The sequence below is a fragment of the Cupressus sempervirens genome, chromosome 7, assembly GCF_028749045.1.
Source record: "Cupressus sempervirens isolate cs-2001-9-10 chromosome 7, ASM2874904v1, whole genome shotgun sequence".
NCBI lineage: Eukaryota > Viridiplantae > Streptophyta > Pinopsida > Cupressales > Cupressaceae > Cupressus > Cupressus sempervirens.
Genome location: NC_143124.1, coordinates 229321335 through 229336205, shown reverse-complemented (window position 1 = coordinate 229336205; position 14871 = coordinate 229321335).

Here is a 14871-nt window from a genome sequence, read left to right as displayed (position 1 = left end):
TACCTCCTATTTGACCTCTTTTACCTACTACAATGGCGGCCAAATCTTTTGATCCAAAAGCTTTTTGTCAATATCATCATCGGAATGGTCATGATACTGAGATATGTTATTCTTTAAAACATAAGGTTTAGGACTTAATTGATTCTAATGCTTTATCTATTGATAATTTTGATGGTAGTGGGAATAAATCTATTTCTCTTCCTAATCAAAAATTTCATATCTATACAAATCCTTTACCTACACATGATACTAATACTATTGCTCAGTCATCTTCTATCGATATTGTGTATGATTATTCAACATGGATGATCTTAATCATGTTGTTGAACAAGTGGAGCATGTGCTTCAATCTATGAAATGTTATTCTTTAAAACATAAGGTTCAAGACTTAATTTATTCTAATGCTTTATCTGTTGATAATTTTTATGGTAGTGGGAATAAATATGTTTCTCTTCCTAATCAAAATTTTCATATCTATAAAAATCCTTTACCTACATATGATACTAATACTATTGCTCAATCATCTTCTATGGATACTGTGTATGATTATTCAAAGATGGATGATCTTAATCATGTTGTTAATCAAGTGGAGCATGTGTTTCAATCTATATCTCCACCTTAGTGTCAACCTCCACTTCAATCTCAAGTTTTAGTTCACCTCGATTGAAACCTAAGCCTAGATTGAAGCCTCAACCTAAACCTTGACAACAACCTAAGAAAAAATGACCTCAAGAATTTTTGGTTACCTTTGATGATTCTAAGACTATTAAAGCTCCTGATGGTCCCATTTACATTTATGCTAAGATTTCTAAGATACCTACTCGTAGTTGTCTTATTGATTCTACTTCCTTAGTTAATGTTATTATAGAAGAAAATATTTTTATGAAAGGTTTGCAATGTGATTTTTATGATATATTGGATGTGTGGATTCAAACTTGTAATGGTTTTCTTTATCCATCATTTCATTCTATTGATTTACCAGTTGAACTTTGTGGGAAAATGGTAAACACCACGTTTGTTTTTGTTCCTAATTCTTACCAGTTTCAAGTTAAGCTTGGTTTACCATGGTTAAATTCTATGCATGCTTTTGCTTCACCTATTCATAGATGTCTTAAGTTTTTTTATGATGATGAAGTGAAGATGGTTAGTCATAGTTTATATCATACTTCTAGGCCCAAGGATTCTACTACCATTGACTTCTTTTGGCCTTCACTACCTAATTCATGTCCTTTTTGACCTGATTATCTTTTTCATGCTTATCAAGCCTATAAGCATTGTAAGATATTTTAGTTAAGTTTACCTCGTAGGGATCTTGACCATGGAATTTTTCCTACACCTTCCATACCTCCTTTATGTATGGATTCTACATTTGTTAATCAAGCTCCTCCTATTTCTTTTTAGTCTGTTGATAATCTTCTTAATTGTCCTATAGAATTTGTGAAGGATCCTATAATTTTTCCTCCTAGTTCTCAAAAAATTTCAAGTAAAGAAAAATGAAATTGATCTACTAATGAAAACTGTAAAAAGCATCATGCTCAAGCTAAAGATCATAATTCTATTCTTCAAAAATCTTTACCTTCTTTGGATACAACTATGCATGATGTGTTAGAAGAAGTTGTTGCTAATAATGATGTTAATCTACATGATTCTAATGATTATATTCATATCTTAGATCCTATTTTTTATGAATTTAGATGAATAAGATACCCTTGATGATGTTGATGATGTTAATGATGAATATGAAACTATTGACATTGACATTGATTTAACTAATATGCTTTCCTTACAATTAACAATTACACCTAGTATTGAACATTGTGATTCTCAAGAAGATCATTGTTTGGAACTAGCCATCATTCCTACTATATTAGATATAATCCCTCTTACGAGTTGCCTAGCTTCCCTAAATGATATACAATGAGATAGGTAGAGTAGGTGGAATGCTTGATTGGCTAGTCCTTCATGGTAGCCCTTTTTGTGTTTGTCTATTATATTGTGTTTCTCCCATGATATGTTTGCTAAATGTTGTTAGATTGTTTTATATGTTGTTATTTGTGCAATTTCCTTGTGTGGTTCACAATAAGATATAAGTTTTCATTGGGTGAGATAATCACACTCTTTTTTCTTTTTCTCTTTTTCTAGAGACGTTTCTCTTATTGTGATCTTAGAGTTGATGAACACTTAGGTATTTGGGGGCCTTAGGGTCTCTTTGTCCCTTTAATTTTAATAAGATTATCTTTTTCATTACAATCTACTTTACCAAGAGTTTTCATTGAGTCCATATTCTTGCTAAAGTGGGGGCTAAATGTATCATCTTAAAATGGAAGCACTTTTATTTTAAGAGTGTTTAGCACTTTGAGTAAGTGGTCTAGGCTTGAGTCAAGTGCCTTGAATGGGTATTTGCATGGATCTAGTTGTTTTACCCTAGTTCTACTTCTCTCTCTCTATATTTCTAGCCTATTTATGACAACCTGCTCTATGAAACTAAGGAATTTGACTTCTTGGTGAAGGATGATATTTTAGGTCAAAACTGACCTTGACCTTGACCTAGGTCAAGGATGACCTTGACCTAGGTCAAGGATGACCTTGACCCTAACCTAGGGAAAGGTCAACCTAATCCTTGAACCCATGTTTATTTTTCAATTTCTGGAAGTTTTGAGATCTCGAGCTTCAAAAAGTTTCTTTTCCTACTTCCAGGTTGACTATTTCAAGTTTTAGAGTGGTATACTCTTAAATTACATTTAATCTAGGTCTATTCCTAGGGGTTAAGGTTAAATGGGATTTAGTACACCTATGTGGGCCTTCTCTAGGAGTTAGTGCCCTAGATCTCTATATAAGGAAGCCTTCTTCCCTCATTTTGACATCTACAATCTATGCACTTTCTATGAGAGAATTTATTATCTACCTTTTATGAAGCACATCCACCTATTATGAAGTGAAGATCTATTATCTATCAAGAATTCAATCATTTAAGTGTTCAATCATCCAATTCATCAATGAGATCCATTGTTAGAAATTGAAGGATTCAATATTTATGCAGCCCCCTTTTTGAAGATTTCTCCATCCACATTCATTCAAGTCTTCTCCAATGCAAAGATACATTCAAGATTGTTGTTGAAGATCTAATGCCATTAATTTGAGACATCCTACATACATTTCTACATTCATTTGGATCATCTAGTACTTGAGGATTCTAGGATTTGAATCCTCCACAAGGATCTCAACATAAGTGGGGTGAATAGTTCCATTTACTTTGTTTATGCATATTATGTTGGAATTATGAGTAGGAAGAGTAAACTTCTAGGGGGGGGGGGGGGGAGTGAATTAGCAGTTAAAACATGAACCCATAAAACTTTCACCACACATCCATCTCATGCATTCAATTGAGAAACTAAAATAACATGTAAAGCACATACATCTAAAATATGTAAACAAATAAGCAATCACACATTTGGCACTAGATATGATTACCCAGAAACCCTCCATGTAAGAAGGTAAAACTGTGGTAGGGTGACACCCACAAATCTTCACTACTATAGTTTTAAAGTGTATCTAATTAAGGTTACAATGGTTCGACCATAAACTATGATTTTCCCTATGAAAGGCATGCCTTTTTAAAGGCTTACAAAGACTATTAAGGCCCACCTTGTTAGAGGATTTGAACACCTTATTAGAAGTGTGCCTAGTTAAAGAACTTCTAATCATCCACTTGGAATTTCACCCTGTTAAAGGATTTACAACAGCTTGTTAGGACTACTATGTTAAAAGATTTTACCAAAATCACCTAATAGGATCTTTTAGCATAGATCCTGTAGTTGGAATTTACTTTCTTAATAACAAATCACCTCTAAACACTTGTCTATTTGATCCTTCTTGATCATATGTCTCACTGTTGTATCCTTCTCTATAACCTCTATTCTTCTCTAACTGATTCTGTAATTCATCTCTTCTCAATAACTACCAAGTCTCCATTAATGCTTAGTTTGCACATGCAAACTTCTCTACACTTCTCCTTCAATCCTTATACGTACATATGAAGTTTAGGGTTTCATCTTCCTTAAGAAGATTAGGAGACCTAGGGTTAGGTATGGATCTAAAGTTGAGATTCATCCATATTTCCACTTAATCCTTCCTATTATCTGATTTCCTACATGCAAATACATAGGGATTCTACAAATAGATTTGTCCTTATCTCTAACGAATCAAAAACTATCCTTGAGTTGGCTTGAAAATGGTTTACATAGTTATTTGTGCAATTACAAACAAGTATGCCAATTTTGTGTTACTCAACACTTGATGATACTAATGCCCGACACATACTGTAATTATGTTTTTGACTCAGCTCCTGAACTACTCAACATCCACTATTTAATCAACACCTGAATCACTTGACATGGTCTATCTGCCCGACACTTGAGTGACTCGGCACATGAGTGACTCAACACTCATTACACCTTGGCATGGTCTAAGATTTGTATTATGTACTCAGCATGTATTACTAGTTCAGCATGAACAAAGTAAATTGCTTAAGTGTGTTGACACTAACTTGTCAAAACCAATCTGAGATCAACAATCTCCCACTTTGACATGAGTGTCAAAAAAACTTGAATATCCATAATCAATCTAATCTTCTGGAGTATACCATAACCATGACTTGGCTTATATACGAAACTTCAAAATTTCAAAATTTTGCAATAACCTATATACCTCAAAATTTATAACTCCCCGTGAATTGGTATATATTTTTTGTATTCAAAAATTTGTGCTCCATCTGAGTATATTTGTCTCTATTGATACTCTTTCATTTGATACTATTTGGTTTACTCCCTTTGTTGTCTCCTCCATAAGATTCCCCCATACTTCCATACTCTCCCTCTTTACTTACTCCCCCTTTTTGACACTTATGTCAAATGGGCTGCACACTATACATGTATAGTATGTTTGTACAAAAATGATTGATGGACTACCATTATTCTCTTTAGAGCTGCATCCTAGTTGTCACAAGAAACATCTAGTGACTTGAATAGAAAGCTCGATAGTAATGTGGACTAGGTCATCTAGTGTAGAAAGATTGGGGTCTATCTTTAATAAGATTTCTACACAACCTAGTTTTTTGTGCAATATCTCCATATGAGGAGTGACGGATGCCTGAATGCATGTCAATTTGGCTCTTATATTAGCCTATTCTATTGTTAATATAGCTAATTGACTTTGTGAGTGAAGTAATGAATGAAAATTCTTCTCACTCTGAGCTAGGTACTTAGGTAATTGGTTACTTGATATTTTCAAATTTCTCTCTAGCCTCTCAATATGTTGTCTGGTCTCTTGAGTGAAGAGTGCAGGGTCACACAATTTTGTATACAATGAGAAAATATTCTCAAGTATCTTCTTCACATCCTCAACCTTGGTTTCCAATGCAACTTGAGTTAGTGCTATCTCACTGGATATCTTTTCATTAACTTTCCCTGGAAATTTTCTTTCAAACCATTCCCAAAGTTTGGCATTAGTGTCTAGGTCTTCATTATTAAACTTCTCCACAATATTTGACAATTGTTCCAACATTGGCTTGGTTTCTTCTAAAGTAGGCAAGCTCAATGCATCTAAGAATATGTCTTTGATTTCTTGTAATGCTTGCTTCTATTTATACTCCTTCCTAAGCATTTCTTGGTGTTTCTTCTTTTCCAATGCTAGTTGCAAAATGCTTATTTTCTCAATTGTCATAGTGTCATAGTCAAACTTTGGAATCACTATTTCTTCATCTAAAGCAACATCATCATAATGAATTACCTTGTCAACTTTAGAAGAGCCAAAGCTTGGCACTGAGATTTGTAGAGGTATTGCTTCCATGCTCAGCATCTGAAGAACTTTTGTAGGAGTGCCAGATAATGATAAAGTTACCAATTCTTGTATGGCTTCTTGCTCCTTTACCTTTGGTGTTTTGTTCTCCTTCTTCATATTTGTCTTGATATATGACAATGATGGGAGTCTCACCTTGTGTCTGTGCTTTAGGTACAAATGCATCAATCCATCTCATTTGCTCTGTTGTAGTCTCTTTCTCTTCTTCTACAATCTGCCTCTACTCCACAATATCAACTTTCACTAATGTGTCAAGCTTGATAGATGAATCTACTGATGTTTGTATTGAAAGTTGAGCACTAGTAGCTAAAGGAATGGAAAAAGGTGGTTCTTGTGTATTCACTTTATTCCTTGTAATTTCAGCTACTACCTTCTAAAGTTCATCAACACTAACCAATATTGGATTTCCACACAATCTGGTTTGTAGTGTAGATTGGTCAAGGATCTTCTTTAGGTCTTCTACAGTTAAGGGGTTGATGTTCTGAGTTGAATTATTAGGAACATCCTTAATAGTTATAGTTTCTACAGGTATTCTTGTGTCATACAAAGGGCTCATGCTCAGCATTTGTATTTCTCGCACACACTATTCTTCCTATTGCTCTTCAATTGTAGTCATCTCATCTATCTTCTTTTGTGTCTCCTCCATAGTAGTATCATCTTTTCCTTTTACTGCTTCATCTTCCTTGTCTTCCTCTTCATCTCCATTGTTTCTCCCCTCAAAGGGATCCTCTTGTCCTTGTTTGACAGTTGATGATCCATAAATCACTTTCCACATTTGGGTGGATTTCTTGACAACATCTTCAATATTGTTCTGAAGGATGCTAAATGCCCTATATTTAGGTGCAAATATGCTACCATACTTATTGTTTGCTTTAACAATTTGACCTTTTGTCAGATCAGGCATCACTTGGGCTAGTGTTGATTCCCTTATTTGTTTCTCCAAGTTTAGGCAATAATGTCACTTATTTTCAACAATAGTATACAAATCTTTAGGCACTGTATTGTCTAATTCAAGTGGAGCATTTTTTAACTTAGACATCATTGCATAAATTGATTCCTCAATCAAATTTTTCTCTTCTCTATCAAGTTTCCCAAAATCAATATTTTCAAACCAGTCATATTTGCATTATTCTTTACATTCTCATAGATATTTTCAAGGTCAAATTTTGGTTTGTGACTTACCACTTGAAACTAGCTAATATCATCTGATTCAGTTCTTTCTTCATCTAACTCTGGTGGTGCCACATACTTTCTTTTCTTCTTTTTTTGCTCTAGGCCTTGTTGTTCTGCTTGCTTGGTTTTCTCCTTCACCTTTTGAATGGTGGCTCTAGTGCTTTCTCTAGTGGTTGGTGCTGATGGCTTTGTTGGACTTGGCTTGGCAACTTTCTTTACTTTGGCTACAGGCTATGCCTTAGCCTTTCTCTTCTTTTGCTTGGCCTATTCTAGTGCTTCATTGGCTTCTTCTCCCTTGGCACCTTCTTCTTCTTTTTTTTCCTCACCCATGCCTTGGGTCAATGCAAGAGGTTCTTGTGCTTGTACCTCTTCTTCCTCTTCATTCCCTTCATCATCTTCTTCTTCTTCTTCTTTAGCACCCTCTTCAAATTTTGCTTTAAGTTTCTTCATTAGTTTATCCTTTTTTTTCAGTGTGGAGAATGTCTTCAACTCCATCTCAACTTTAGATTTCATGACATCATAATTACCAAATATCTTGGAACCTTTATCAAGCCCCTCTACTAGGAGTGCAATGATGGTAGTTGAGGCTTCATCAACATTGATCTCATAGCCTAAGGGTCTTAGCCATCTTACCCTAGGTACTACTGTATGTATGTATGTGTAATCAATATGCACAAGAAAACATATGTCATTGAAGTTTTTTTCAACTAAGGAGACATGTATCCTTAACCTCTTCTTCATAGAATTCTTAAAGTCTTCAAAATAGCTTGTCATAATTGACTCAAAGTTCTCTCCCAGTTACTCAATATATTCATTAATTTGAATAGCCACTAATCTATTTGTCTTCCATCCAACTTTATGAAAAGATGAGAATTCATTTTTTACATAGAAGAATACGCACACAAGTATAAAACCAAAATTACACTGTGCACTCTTGATTTCCCTGATGGCACCTAGGTTTTCATTTATCTGTTGTAATTGAAGTTCTGCAAGATCATAAGTATGATCTTTCTTCACAATTTTATATCCAACATCAACAACTATGTATGGCACACTATTTAACCTTCTTGACTAACAAAATTTATGAGAAATAACCCTAATTGCAAAGTCAAGTAGAGGATCAGCTATGGTGTCACTGGTCATTCCTCTTTTGTTCCATTTAGCTCCTATGTTTTTCTTATTTATCTCTTTTGAATGATCTAGGGTTGGGTATCCAGTTACCCTATGCATTATTCTCTTTGAAATCTTGATTGGCACTCCTTCCAATCATAGGCATCCATCATGTATTCTACTTAGTACTATCTTGATCCATTTAGTTTTAAACACCATGGGGAATTCTAGGGCATGGGTCAAACCCTTTCTCTCCAAAATCTTAAATTCTTCCTTCAAGAAACCATTTTCACATAACTCATCATAGACTTGTCTTATTTCCATATCACCTACACCTCCTACTTTGGAGTTGTAACATTTTCTCATGTCTTCAACCATTATGACCTCGGGTGGAATCATTGATAACATGCTTCACAAGTCATTTTTATAGGAAATGTCTAGGATGACTTTGAAATTTGGTTGTTTGACTTCATTCTTGACTAATTGAACATCAAAATATTCTACCTCCTTCAAATTTCTTGAATTGGATGCCATTTGATAAACTACAGTTTCTACAAATTTCAAACTGCGTAACTCAACTTATGAAGAATACCTTTGAGATTTGAAGAACATGAGTGAGATCAATGTTGGAATCATTGTAGTCACTTCAAACAAACTTTTGAATTTCCTTCTGCACCTTTAGCTCTTGCATAAATTCAAAATGATGAGAAATGAATGAAAAACTTGATCATATACCCTTCAAAACCTTGCATTTAATGCTTAGTGCATGTACAACTATAAAAATTGGCATCAATATAATTTTAGCTTCACTTGGCATCTATAGGTATTAGCTTCACTTGGAAACTACCATAGAATTGACATCAATTAGCCAATCTAGCTGCTCAACTCTAACTAATATTCCACTCAACATCCCTTCGAAACTTTTCATGCACAACAACAACATGAAAACTGAAAAGATTTATCTTGAATTTTCAACAGCATCTTGCATCTTCATTCATGAGAATGTAGTCCTTTCAACACTAGCTTCTTTTAGAACCGATGTATGATGTGATATTCTACGTATCAGTCCCACATACCTCTTACTTTCTTAGTTTGATGAGGTGTGATTACTTGACCCATTGGGTGAAGTGATCCCTTCATTTTATGTACTAAAACCATCTTTCTTCTTCCATGTCTTATTGATCTCATCTCTGATGTGTTCAACATCTACCTTGCCTTTGCCTTTGTCAAATTCACAACTTGGTGCTTTAGACCTAGTTTGACAATACTTGCTGATGTGACCAGTCTTGAAACAACTAAAGCATGTGGTTTGGCTCAACCATCTTTTGTAGTTACCACTAAAGTGTGTTCTAATACAATTCTCAAGAACATGTCCATATTCTTGACAATAATGAGAACTATATCTTGTATTATAATCTCAATAATAAGAGTTGTCATTGTTCCTTACCTTTGCTTGCTTGTTTGATGACCATGTTGACTTGGATTTGCATTCAAAAGCTCTATGTCAATACTTCTGATAGTTATAGCAATATCCTTCAAATCTTGGTGCATGCATGGTTCTAGTTCTACATTCATGTGCCTGATGACCTTGCTTTTTGCATTTTTGACAATGAATCATGCTCTTAGGTCTAGCATTATGTTTTGTAGTCTTACTTCTGCATATATTAGTAGTATGTCCTTTCTTACCACAATTATGACAAGTGGGTTTGGAGTTCTTACCTTTGTTTCTGCTCCTTTCCTCTGCACTTTTAGATGACTCTTCTTCTTCAGTGCTTGAATATCCCAGTCCAGATGTATCATTGTTAGATCTAGGGGATTTTAGTAGCTTTTCAAAGTACTTGATAGCTTCATTTGGTTTGTTGAAACTTTCAACAAATTCCTTTTCTCTCTTTAGGTAATTCTTTAGTTGTTCATTCTGCAACTTCAATGTAGTAATCTCAATGCCCTTGACATTCAATTCATAGTTGGCATTCATCATTTGACTTAGAGTGCCTAGTTGCATGTTGGAAATCTTAGTTCTAATGATGTCTCTTCCAATCTATGAGACAAAACTCTTTTGTCTTCTTCAATCATGGCTTTGTCTTCCATTGCTTTCTTCTTTTGTTCAATTACCTCACATAGCATTATGGCGTGTGATTCTTTCTCTAACTTGAGATTTCTAATTTCCTCAACTTGGATCTTTTTCTTTTCCATCATAATTGCAGCTCCTACATCATACTCACTTGAGTCTCCATCTACAAATAGCTTAGTAGTGTTGATATCCTTGTATTGTGTGTCACTCTCTGCACTAGCAATGTCCTTCCTTCCTTGTATTTTTTTCAAGGAACTCTTTAAAGCTTCTCTTGCATCATTCAGCTGCTAATGAATGAGATGTATTTCAATCTCCTGGTTCTCAATAGTTTTCCCTAACTTGTAGAATTCTATTTCAAGATCTTTCCTCAAAGCTACAAAGCTTCCCTTTTAGAGAGAAAGGCTCTCATACCAATTGTTGGAATTACAAGTAGGAAGAGTAAACTTCTAAGAGGGGGCCGGGGGAGGGGGTGAATCAATAGTTAAAACATGTACCCATAAAACTTTCACCACACATCCATCTCATACATTCAATTGAGAAGCAAAAATAACATGTAAAGAACATACATCTAAAACATGTAAACATATAAGCAATCACACATTTGATACTACATATGATTACCCAGAAACCCTCCAAGTGAGAAGGTAAAATTGGGGTGGGGATGACACCCACAAATATTCACTACTATAGTTTTAAAGTGTATCCAATTAAGTTTACAATGGTTTGACCATAAACTATGATTTTTCCTGTGGACGGCCTACCCTGTTAAAGGCTTACAAAGACTGTTAAGTCCCACTTTGGTAGAGGATTTGAACACCCTATTAGAAGTGTGCCTAGTTAAAGGACTTCTGATCATCTAGCTGGAATGCCACCCTGTTAAAGGATTTACTACAGCCTATTAGGATTAATCTGTTAAGAGATTTTACCAAAATCACTTGTTAGGATGTTTAAGCATAGATCATACAGTTGGAACTTACTTTCCTGATAACATATCACCTCTAAACTCTTTTCTATTTGATCCTTCTCAATTAGATGTCTCATTGTTGTATCATTCTCTTTATCCTTTTTTCTTCTCTAAATAATTTTGCAATTCATCTCTTCTCAATAACTTCTAAGTCTCCATGAATGCTCAGTTTGTGCATGAAAAAATCTCCACACTTCTCTTTTAATCCTTACATGCACATATGAAGTTTAGGGTTTCATCTTCCTTAAGAATATTAGGAGACCTAGTGTTAGGTATGAATCTATGGCTGAGATTCATCCATATTGCTGCTTAATCCTTTTATCTAATTGGCTGCATGCAAATACATAGGGATTTTGCAAATAGATTTTTCCTTATCTGTAAAGAATTGAAATCTATCCTTAAGTTGGCTTGAAAATGGTTTACATAGTTATTTGTGCAATTATAAAAAAGTATGGAAATTTTGTGTTACTCAGCACTTCATGATACTAATGCTTGACACATACTGTAATTATGTTTCTAACTCAGCTCCTGAACTGTCAACATCCACTATTTACTTGACACTTGAATCACTCGGCATGGTCTATCTGCTTGGCACTTGAGTGACTCAGCACATGAGTGGCTTGACACTCATTACACCTCGACATGGTCTAACATTTGTATGATGTACTCGACATGTATTACTAGTTCGACATGAACTAAGCAAATTGCTCAAGTGTGTTGACACTCACTTGTCAAAACCAATTTGAGATCAACATATTATAATTTCAATTTAATTTCAATGTTAATTCCAAATTGGGGTTTGCATAAGGAAATACCCCCATCCAAACAAACAAACAAACCATTTTTCTTGCAGATACATGTGTGCAATTGTTGATACAATTGATTAATTGTGTGTTATCTTTGATGTTACACAAATGTCATGTCAGTTTCTATCAATATATACTGAGATCACTCAGGTAGTGAGGACAATTTTCTATGTCTACTAAGCATTCCTATGCTTTCCCAGTTTAGAAGGTAGTGTCTATCGAGTTCAGTCAGGCATCAAAGGAAAGTCTATTAAAGATGAGTGTTCACCAAGCTCAATCAGTTAATGAAGAAAAAGTTAGATGGAACCAGTGCTAACCAAGTTCACTTGATTACCAAAGGATTTTCATAAGTTTGTAGTGTTAACTAAGCTTCTATTGGTTAACACAGGAAATCAATTCTTAGTTTTTTTCTACCGAGATAGGTCGGCTAATGAAGGATTTTCTTATTTTGGCATATTAAGCTTAATTGATTTATCTATTGGTTCTAACTGACTAAAATGATGAATATTGATTATTCTAAGTTGTATTTGAGTCGACTTGACAATGTGAATGATATAAGTATAAGGTCAAGTTGTGAAAGAAATATCAAATGGATGTATGGAAGAGTGTATTAGTGAATTGAAGATCTGATAATGAGCAAAAGAAGTGAAGGATACATAGAATATCCTTGTAGAGCTAAAGAGATATATTTGATCAGAAGGATAAAGTATAAGCCAAATAGATATCTATAATCAGCAAGTTAGTTGCATTCAATTTAGGTCATCTCATTGTTACTTTCTAACCATTGTAGTAGTGATCTAAATCTCTTAACAGAGTTAGCTTAATAGCTGTTTGTAAATCTTCTAACAAGGTGGCTGTTCTATTGAATTTTCTCAAGACCTCTAAAAATGCCACTTCTAACATGGTCACACCTAATAGTGTGTTTTGTAACCTTTAATAGGTTTGGCTCCTAACAGGTCTCACTTTAGAAGAGTGAAAGTAGTAGCTAGTTGTAATTGGTGCTTTTCCCAAATTGCATTTCCACATTAAATCTTGGTGTCAAATGTGTTCATTCTATTCACTTTTATGTGTTTGCAACTTAGTTAAAGTAATAGTAATCATAGATAATATCTAAATATTTGCATGTTAATGTTTACTAAGAAAACATAGTGTTTACCTAGTTAAACATTTCTTTGTTTTTTGAGCTTCAATAGTATTCAATTTTTAATTTTTGTTTTTGTACTAACATCTAAGAGATCTAGGATTTATTTTAGTGGTAACTGATTCACCCTCCCCTCTTAGTTACTCCTCTTATATTTCCAACAATTGGTATCAGAGCTTTTGGTGCTTGCTAAGAAGGTTTCAAGGACCTAAGCTAAAGATTAGGTTGTCTTACAGAAGAGAGCTTCCCAAGAAAAATAGAGACAATTTTGTAGCATGGAAAGGACTAATGAGACTACATATGGGTAATATCAGTGATTCAAGTTGCACATATCTTGATGTTGAATACAAGAATCCCATTGGAACATTATCAGTTGAAGATATTGCTGAAAAGAAGAGCCATAACATCATGATGACTGATATTGCATTTGCTCTCAGTTATACTGAATTTGATAAGGTAAAGGATTGCAAAAATACTTTTGAAATGTGGAACAAACTAAAAGATATCTATGGAGGAGATGACAATGTAAAAAGAGCCAAAGCAGAAAGCCTTAGAGGACAATTTGATCAAAGCCAGTATAAGTGCAATCAAGGCATCTGGAGGAGACATCAAGGAGGAAACTATTGTAAGTAAAGTTCTTAGAACTCTTCTTCTTGTTTATGCATTTAGAGTATCTTCTATTCAAGAGATGAGATGTAATCCAAATTGTAAAATATCTTTGGATGCTCTTGTTGGAAGATTGATAGCTTTTGAGTTAGATAATTTTTATAACTATGCTCCTGCTTCAAAAAATATTGAGTTTGCATTTGAAGCTAAACTTTCACTCAAGAAAAAGGGTAAAAAGTAAAAATCTAGTAAATTAGAAAGTGAAGAAGATGAAACATCAAAAGAAAGTTCAAATAGTGATCTTGAAGTTGTTGAAGCCCTACTTGCAAGAAAATATTCCAAAGGCAGAGGAAAGTACAAAGGTAAAGTTTCTTTGATCTTCTTTTCTTGTGAAGAAGTTGGTCACATTGTTGCAAAGTGTCCAAACAAAGAAAACAAAGAAGAAAAGAAAAGCCATAAGTACAAAGGCAAGAAGGATTTCAAGAACTACAAGAACCATAAGGACAAAGGTAAGAAATCTTGTTTTATGGCTAAAGATTCTAATAATGGTGAAGATGAAATGGTATATATTGTTGTGAAGGAGATAAAATGGCACTTATCTCTCATGTTAGCAAGAATGATACATGGATTATTGACAATGGTTGTTCACATCATATGACTGGAGATAAAACAAAATTTGAAAATATGGAACCTTATGATGAAGGTAGTATAAGATTTCAAAAAAATGAATCTTGTTGCATAAAAGGTAAAGGGCCTATCTCATTGACCAATGAAATTGTATGTGACAATTCTTATTGGGTTGAAGGATTAAAACATAATCTATTGAGTGTAGCATAGTTGAAAAACATTGGATTTAAGGTAGAATTCATAAGAGGCAAGGCCAAACTACTGGATAGAAAAGGAAATATATTTGGATCTGGCAAGCAAACAAAAGGTAATCTATTTTATCTTGATCTTAGTGAAAGTTCATGTTTTATTGCTCAAGAAGAAGAAAGTTGGTTATGGCACAAAAGACTATGTCATGTATACTCTGATAATATGGTTAAGATTAGCAAACATAAGAGAGTAAGAGGTCTTCCTAGTTTGAAGAAACCTGACATGGGTCTATGCAAGAATTGCCAAATTGGTAAAATGGAAAAGACTA